The sequence below is a fragment of the Carcharodon carcharias genome, chromosome 29, assembly GCF_017639515.1.
Source record: "Carcharodon carcharias isolate sCarCar2 chromosome 29, sCarCar2.pri, whole genome shotgun sequence".
NCBI lineage: Eukaryota > Metazoa > Chordata > Chondrichthyes > Lamniformes > Lamnidae > Carcharodon > Carcharodon carcharias.
The window spans coordinates 4,547,894-4,554,060 of record NC_054495.1 but is presented as its reverse complement, the minus strand read 5'-3'; positions in this window follow the sequence as shown (position 1 = coordinate 4,554,060).

Below are 6,167 nucleotides of genomic sequence, written 5' to 3'. Positions count from 1 at the left end.
AGAGTTGTAAAGACTGGAGGGGGTTCCAGAGATAGACAGAAGACAGTGAAGACAAAAGCAAAATATTTATTTCATCCACTATTTCCTTATTATCTGCTATTAACTCCCCATTGTCACTCACTAAAGGACAAACACTAACTTTGCTTAACAAAAACAGAAACAGAAATACCTGGAGAAACTCAGCAGGTCTGGCAGCATCGGCGGAGAAGAGCACAGTTGATGTTTCAAGTCCTCATGACCCTTCAACAGAACACTTTGCTTAATCTTTTCCTTTTTAAATACATGTAAAAATGCTTGCTATCTGCTTTTACATTTCTAGCTAGCTTCCTCTCATACTCTAAGTTCTTCCTCCTGATTGCTCATTCTCTGCCATTCTTTATTTTCTGACCAAAATCTGACCTACCAATCACCTTTGCTCTTTTATATACTTATCCTTAAGTTTCATAACTTAGTTAACCACGAATGGTGCCTACACTCTCCCCCACACCACTCCCCCACCACCCCCCCATCCCACCCCCCTCCGCCTCGCCCCCACACACGCTTAGAATTTTTCTCCTTCTGTGCTTTAAGCTGGTATGTATCCAGTGATTAGAAAGGTTTACACAGTTCTAGCATGAAGGTCTTGAATAACATGAGTGGGCAATGGAGATGACCCACCCCAGAGTGAATGACGAGTGGCTCTCTAGGCCTCCCTCACCTTTAGAATTGTCACAGAATGATAGAAAAGTCTTGTATTTATATAGAACCTTTCACAACCTCAGGATATTCCAAAACACTTCACAGCTAAGGAATTATTTCTGAAGTGCAGTCACTGCTGCAGTGTAGGGAAAATGGCAGCCCATGTGAGCACAGCAAGACCCCACAAACAACAAAGTGACAATCACTCAGATAATCAGAGCTTTTTGATACTGTTTCAGGGATAAATACTGACCCAGCACACCATAGAGTATCTTCCCTGCTCTTTCATCAGGTAGCAGTTCAGAAACTCATAACTATAGCTATACTGTCAGAGGGTCAGTACTGAGGGAGTGCTGCACTGTCCGAGAGTCAGTACTGAGGGAGCGCTGCACTGTCAGATGGTCAGTACTGAGGGAGCACTGCACTGTCAGAGGGTCAATACTGAGGGAGCGCTGCACTGTCAGAGGGTCAGTACTGAGGGAGTGCTGCATTGTCAGAGGGTCAGTACTGAGGGAGTGCTGCACTGTTGGAGGGTCAGTACTGAGGGGGTGCTGCACTGTTGGAGGGTCAGTACTGTGGGAGCACTGCATTGTTGGAGGGTCAGTAATGAGAGAGCGCTGCATTGTCGGATGGTCAGTTGTAAGGGAATGCTGCACTGTCAGAGGGTCAGTACCAAGGGAATGGTGCACTGCCAGAGTCAGCACTAGGGAGTGCTGCACTGTCAGAGGGTCAATACTGAGGGTGCACTGCCCTGTCAGTGGGTCAATAACAAGGGAGCGCTGCCCTGTTGGAGGGACAGTACAAAGGGAGCACTGCACTGTCAGAGGGTCTGTAGTAAGGCTACTTTGCACTGTCAAGGGGTCATTACCGAGAGAGCATTGCACTGTCAGAGCGTCAGTGCTGGGGGTTTTGCTGCACTATGCGAACGACAGAGCTGATGGGGTGCTGCACTCTTGGAGGAACAGTACAGATGGAGCATTACACTGTCTGAGGGTCAGTGCTGGGGCAGCACTGCAGTGTCCGAAGGACGTGCTGAGGTGGTGCCACACAGTCTGAGGTGTGGTTTTTCAAATGGGAAATATCCAAATTGAGCTGACGGAACTGTTCTCCCTCTTTACTATGACCTGGTGTCATTAGATGCTAACTCTCCTCATTGCCTTCTAACGGGAGAATGGGACTGGTTTATGACTGGTGCAGAGGACATACCACATATGGATGGCAAAAGGATTCAAATGAGCCATGAAACCAAGCCGAGCGCGAAAATCCCATGGGTGTTGTTTTAAATGAGAGCAGGGAACATTCTCCCCAGAGGCTCTGGCGGATACTTATCCCTGAACCCACACCACGAAGATGGCCGATCTTGCATCATTCCAATTTTTCCTGTTCGCGGGCTCTTGCTGTGCCCAAACTGGCAGCTGCGCTTCCAGCATGACAGCAGTGACAACACTTTGGAAAAGCACTTCATTGGCTGTGAAGGACCCTGGGAGGTTGTCAGCAAGAAATATTCAAGACTCTAACAGGGAAATGCAAAGCAACTAAACAGAAGAGGTTTTCTTTTCTTGTGTAGATTTGGCTTAGTCACTAATAACTCAAGTTATGCATATATTGGATAATTTTTTTATTATTGCTGAGTAGTCAGCTAGTTTTGATCGCCAATGCTCGAATCCCTAAACACCCCTTGAGTCTGTCGCACTTTCAGTAGTAAAAAAACTTCCCTCGAGAGAATAAGGAAACTAAAATATTTAATCGCACCTTAGTTGATGCTTATCCCACTCCACATTTAATTTAAAAAACCCATCTCGCAGGCTTTGCATGCCTGAATATGAAGCAATTTTTTTGTTACCACAGGAATGGTAGAGGTGTTCCAGGAAGTAGCTGTGCCCTTTATTCCTCCATCACAGGTTCTAGGCTATTCATCGAACAAGGATGGCACACAAAGCACCAACGGCAACAATATTGATTTGCACTTATGTAGCGCCTTTAACATCGCACCAACATTCCGAGGCATTCCACAAGGGCAATCATCGCTCTTGCTGCTCCTGACGTGAGGCGGGTGTGAAGGAGAACAGTTGGATTGAATTAAGCCCAGACAGACCTTTGGTCACAAAACATCACTGGCATTGACAGTCAAGAGAGAAACCCCCCATGGGCAGGAGCAACCTTATTTCGTTCAATGTTTGCGGTCCAACCAGTTTTCAGACAAGGAGAAGCACTTAAAAAAAAAAACACGTCCTCTTTGCGTGTTTAAATCTTTCCTGATTGGAGAAGAATGACTCTGCTTCTAGCTTATTTCCAGCTATTTTGCCTTCTAGTTACTGACTTTAAACAAAGAACAAAGAACAAAGAAAAGTACAGCACAGGAACAGGCCCTTCGGCCCTCCAAGCCTGCGCTGATCATATTGCCTGTCAAACTATATTATCTTGCACTTCTGGGGTCCGTATCCCTCTATTCCCATCCAATTCATGTATTTGTCAAGCTGCCTCTTAAACACCACTATCGTACCTGTTTCCACCACCTCCTCTGGCAGTGAGTTCCAGACACTCACTACCCTCCGTGTAAAAAACTTGCCCCGCACCTTAGCAGTTTATTTTTTTAACACTCGGTTTGCGAAGTTGATTCAAGAGCTAAAGCAATGCCGTGAGATCCAACTCGTTGCGGGAATGAGGATATTTCAGCACAAGTTTCATAGAATCATACAATGATGCCACACAGAAGGAGGCCATTCAGCCTATCGGGCCTGTGCTGGCTCTTTGACAGAGCTATCCGATTATTCCCACTTTGCTGCTCTTTCCGCACAGCCCTATGCATGTATTTCCCTTCAAGGCTTTATGCAATTCCCTCTTGAATGCTGCTATAGAATTTGGTTTCCTTTCCAAATCTGAACCACTCGTTGATTAAAAACATTTTTCCTTGTGTCACCTCTGGGTCTTTTTCCAGTCAGATTAAACCTGTGCCCTCTGGTTACCGACACTTCAACCATTGTAAACTTTCTCTAACTTTACTCCACCTAACCCCTTCCTGATTTTAAATACCACCAACAAATGCCCTCATAGACTTCTCTGCTCTGAGGAAAACAGCACCAACTTCTCCCGTCTCTCCCTTGTCCCTGGAACCATCCTGGTAAATCTCTTTTGTCCGCTCTCCAAAGACTTTGTGACCTTTGACTCTGGGACAATGACAGTCAAGCTCGACCCCATCATTATCGGACAGAGAGAGAAATACAGACAGGCAGACAGAGAGTGACAGGTATAAACAATGAGAAAGAGAGACAGTCAATAGAAAGAGAGACAGACAGGGTGAGTGAGAGAGAGAGGGAGAGAGAAACATAGAGAGGACTGAGAGTGAGCAAAATACATGGAGGGACAGATACAGATGGAGAGAGAAATAGGGAGGGAGTAAGACATTCAGACAGAGCGATAACAAGATATTCAGAGTGAGGGACAGAGACAGGGAGCTAGAGAGGCAGAGATAAATAGAGAGAGAGAGACAGAGGAAAAAAGGGGGAGAGAGAAAGGCTGAGAGAAAGAGGGCCTGAGACTATGTGTGTTGAGAAAGAGCGACAAGAGAGACACATGTAGAGAGAGTGTGAGTGTATTTGAGTGATCAACAGAGACAAATGGAGAGGGTATGGGTATGTGTGATGGAGAGACAGTGAGGGAAAGTGATATAGAGGCAACAGGAGAGGGTCTGTGATTCACTGAGTCACCAGGGTAAAGGGTTGTCCACACATTTTACAAAATATGGAAATTATTCATACCTCAATTACAATGAACAATAAACTGATTTATCAAGAAGTGATGTGTATCCCCTTTCATTTAATACAAATACTCATAATTCCAAAAAATATTTGCCATTGTGTGGAGACTCTGGTCTGAACCTCAGAGAGAGGGAGATTATCAGCTTTTGGGTTTGGTGATATCTATGAAGGGGATAGAGAGAGTAAAGGAATAGAGCCCTCCCCACAGCACAAACTGCATCAAGTTGCCAGGAGGCAAGGTTGCGGGATCTTACAGTGCATAAATTGGCTGCCGCCTTCTCTACATTACAGTGGCGTGGACACCAAAACCTGTACTTCATTGACTGTCAAGCACTTTGAGACATCCTGAGTTCATATGCATGCATTTCTTTTATTAAGCAACAATGTACATCTTGAGTTGAACAGGTGGACACACAGCAGATCAGCAAACTCCAAACCCCAAGAGGCATTAGTTGGAAATGATTAACAGCCCATCAATAGCCCATTAGCAAATGTTTAGGGCCATAATTACTGATGTTAACATGCAAAAAGCTTTCTTTCACTAGAGGTCAGAATTGGAAAAGCACAGAGATTTTGAAGGGTTGTAGGGCTGGAGGAGGTTACAGAGATAATTATCCTGGTCACTTTGTGTATTGAGACAATTCAATATACACCTGTAAAGATTAGGGGATATCCTCAGATTGAGTCCTTCTGTCTTGGATTCTAGACGTGCGGGACTTGGTTCTTAGACAGAGTGCAGACATACTCTGGCATCTGCTTAACACATAGCTCTCCTGCGAGCCTAACATATGACTGCCCGGTGTCAATGGTACATCTTATCATCAGCATATCGCATCTGTTAAAGCTTTATACTACGCCTCCCCCAAAGGCAAGGTGATCGAGAAGGTGGGAGGGGAGGAGCCTCAGTGCTTGCGATTGAGCACCAATCATGAGGTTTTTGCACCCTGGTAAGGAGAAGAGCAAGGGTTTGGTCTGAGCACCATGTGTTCACTGAACTGGGGATTGTGAGCACCATGTGCTGCTTTGCTGTTAAAGGGTCGTTACTGAGGGAGTGCTACACTATCAATGGTGCTCACCTTTGAACCAGAAGTGTCCAAAAAGTGTCACCAAGCAGCCATTCAAGTTTTCTTCCAATCACCTTGTGTTTCTGGGAACTAGCTCTGAATTACCTTGCAGAGGGAGCTGTACTGGGGCAGTGGCTGCATCTGAAGATATGAGGATCGCTGGTTAACGCACAAAGGATATGGTCAGCCCAGTCAGCATCGATCGCCTCCAGGAGTCAGAAACATAATTTCCAGATTTGGTTTCCTCTCCAATTGACCCTGGGTTTTTATTGCATTTCCCAGTGGATTCCAACTCAGTATCCGGAGGTGTCTAATCCTTAATTCTTTCCAGGTTCACGTGTCCTGTCTTCTGCCTTTTATTATCTCTACACTCACCACTTGGTGACAATAAAGATTCATTTCAGTTCCGAGGAAGAGGCACATCGGACAGAAACATTAACTCTGTTTCTCTCTCCACAGAAGCTGCTAGGCCTGCTGAGTGTTTCCAGCACTTTCTGTTTTTATTCCTGAAACCCTCATCGCCCATTTGGATCATGAATGGGGTGACTGCTGACAATGTAACTCTTCAATCTCTCCAACAATCCCACTTGTCATCTGAACACTTAGAGCCTTCCATTAAATTATGTCCTCCGAGGTTAGGCACTACATTGAATTACTTACAGCGCAG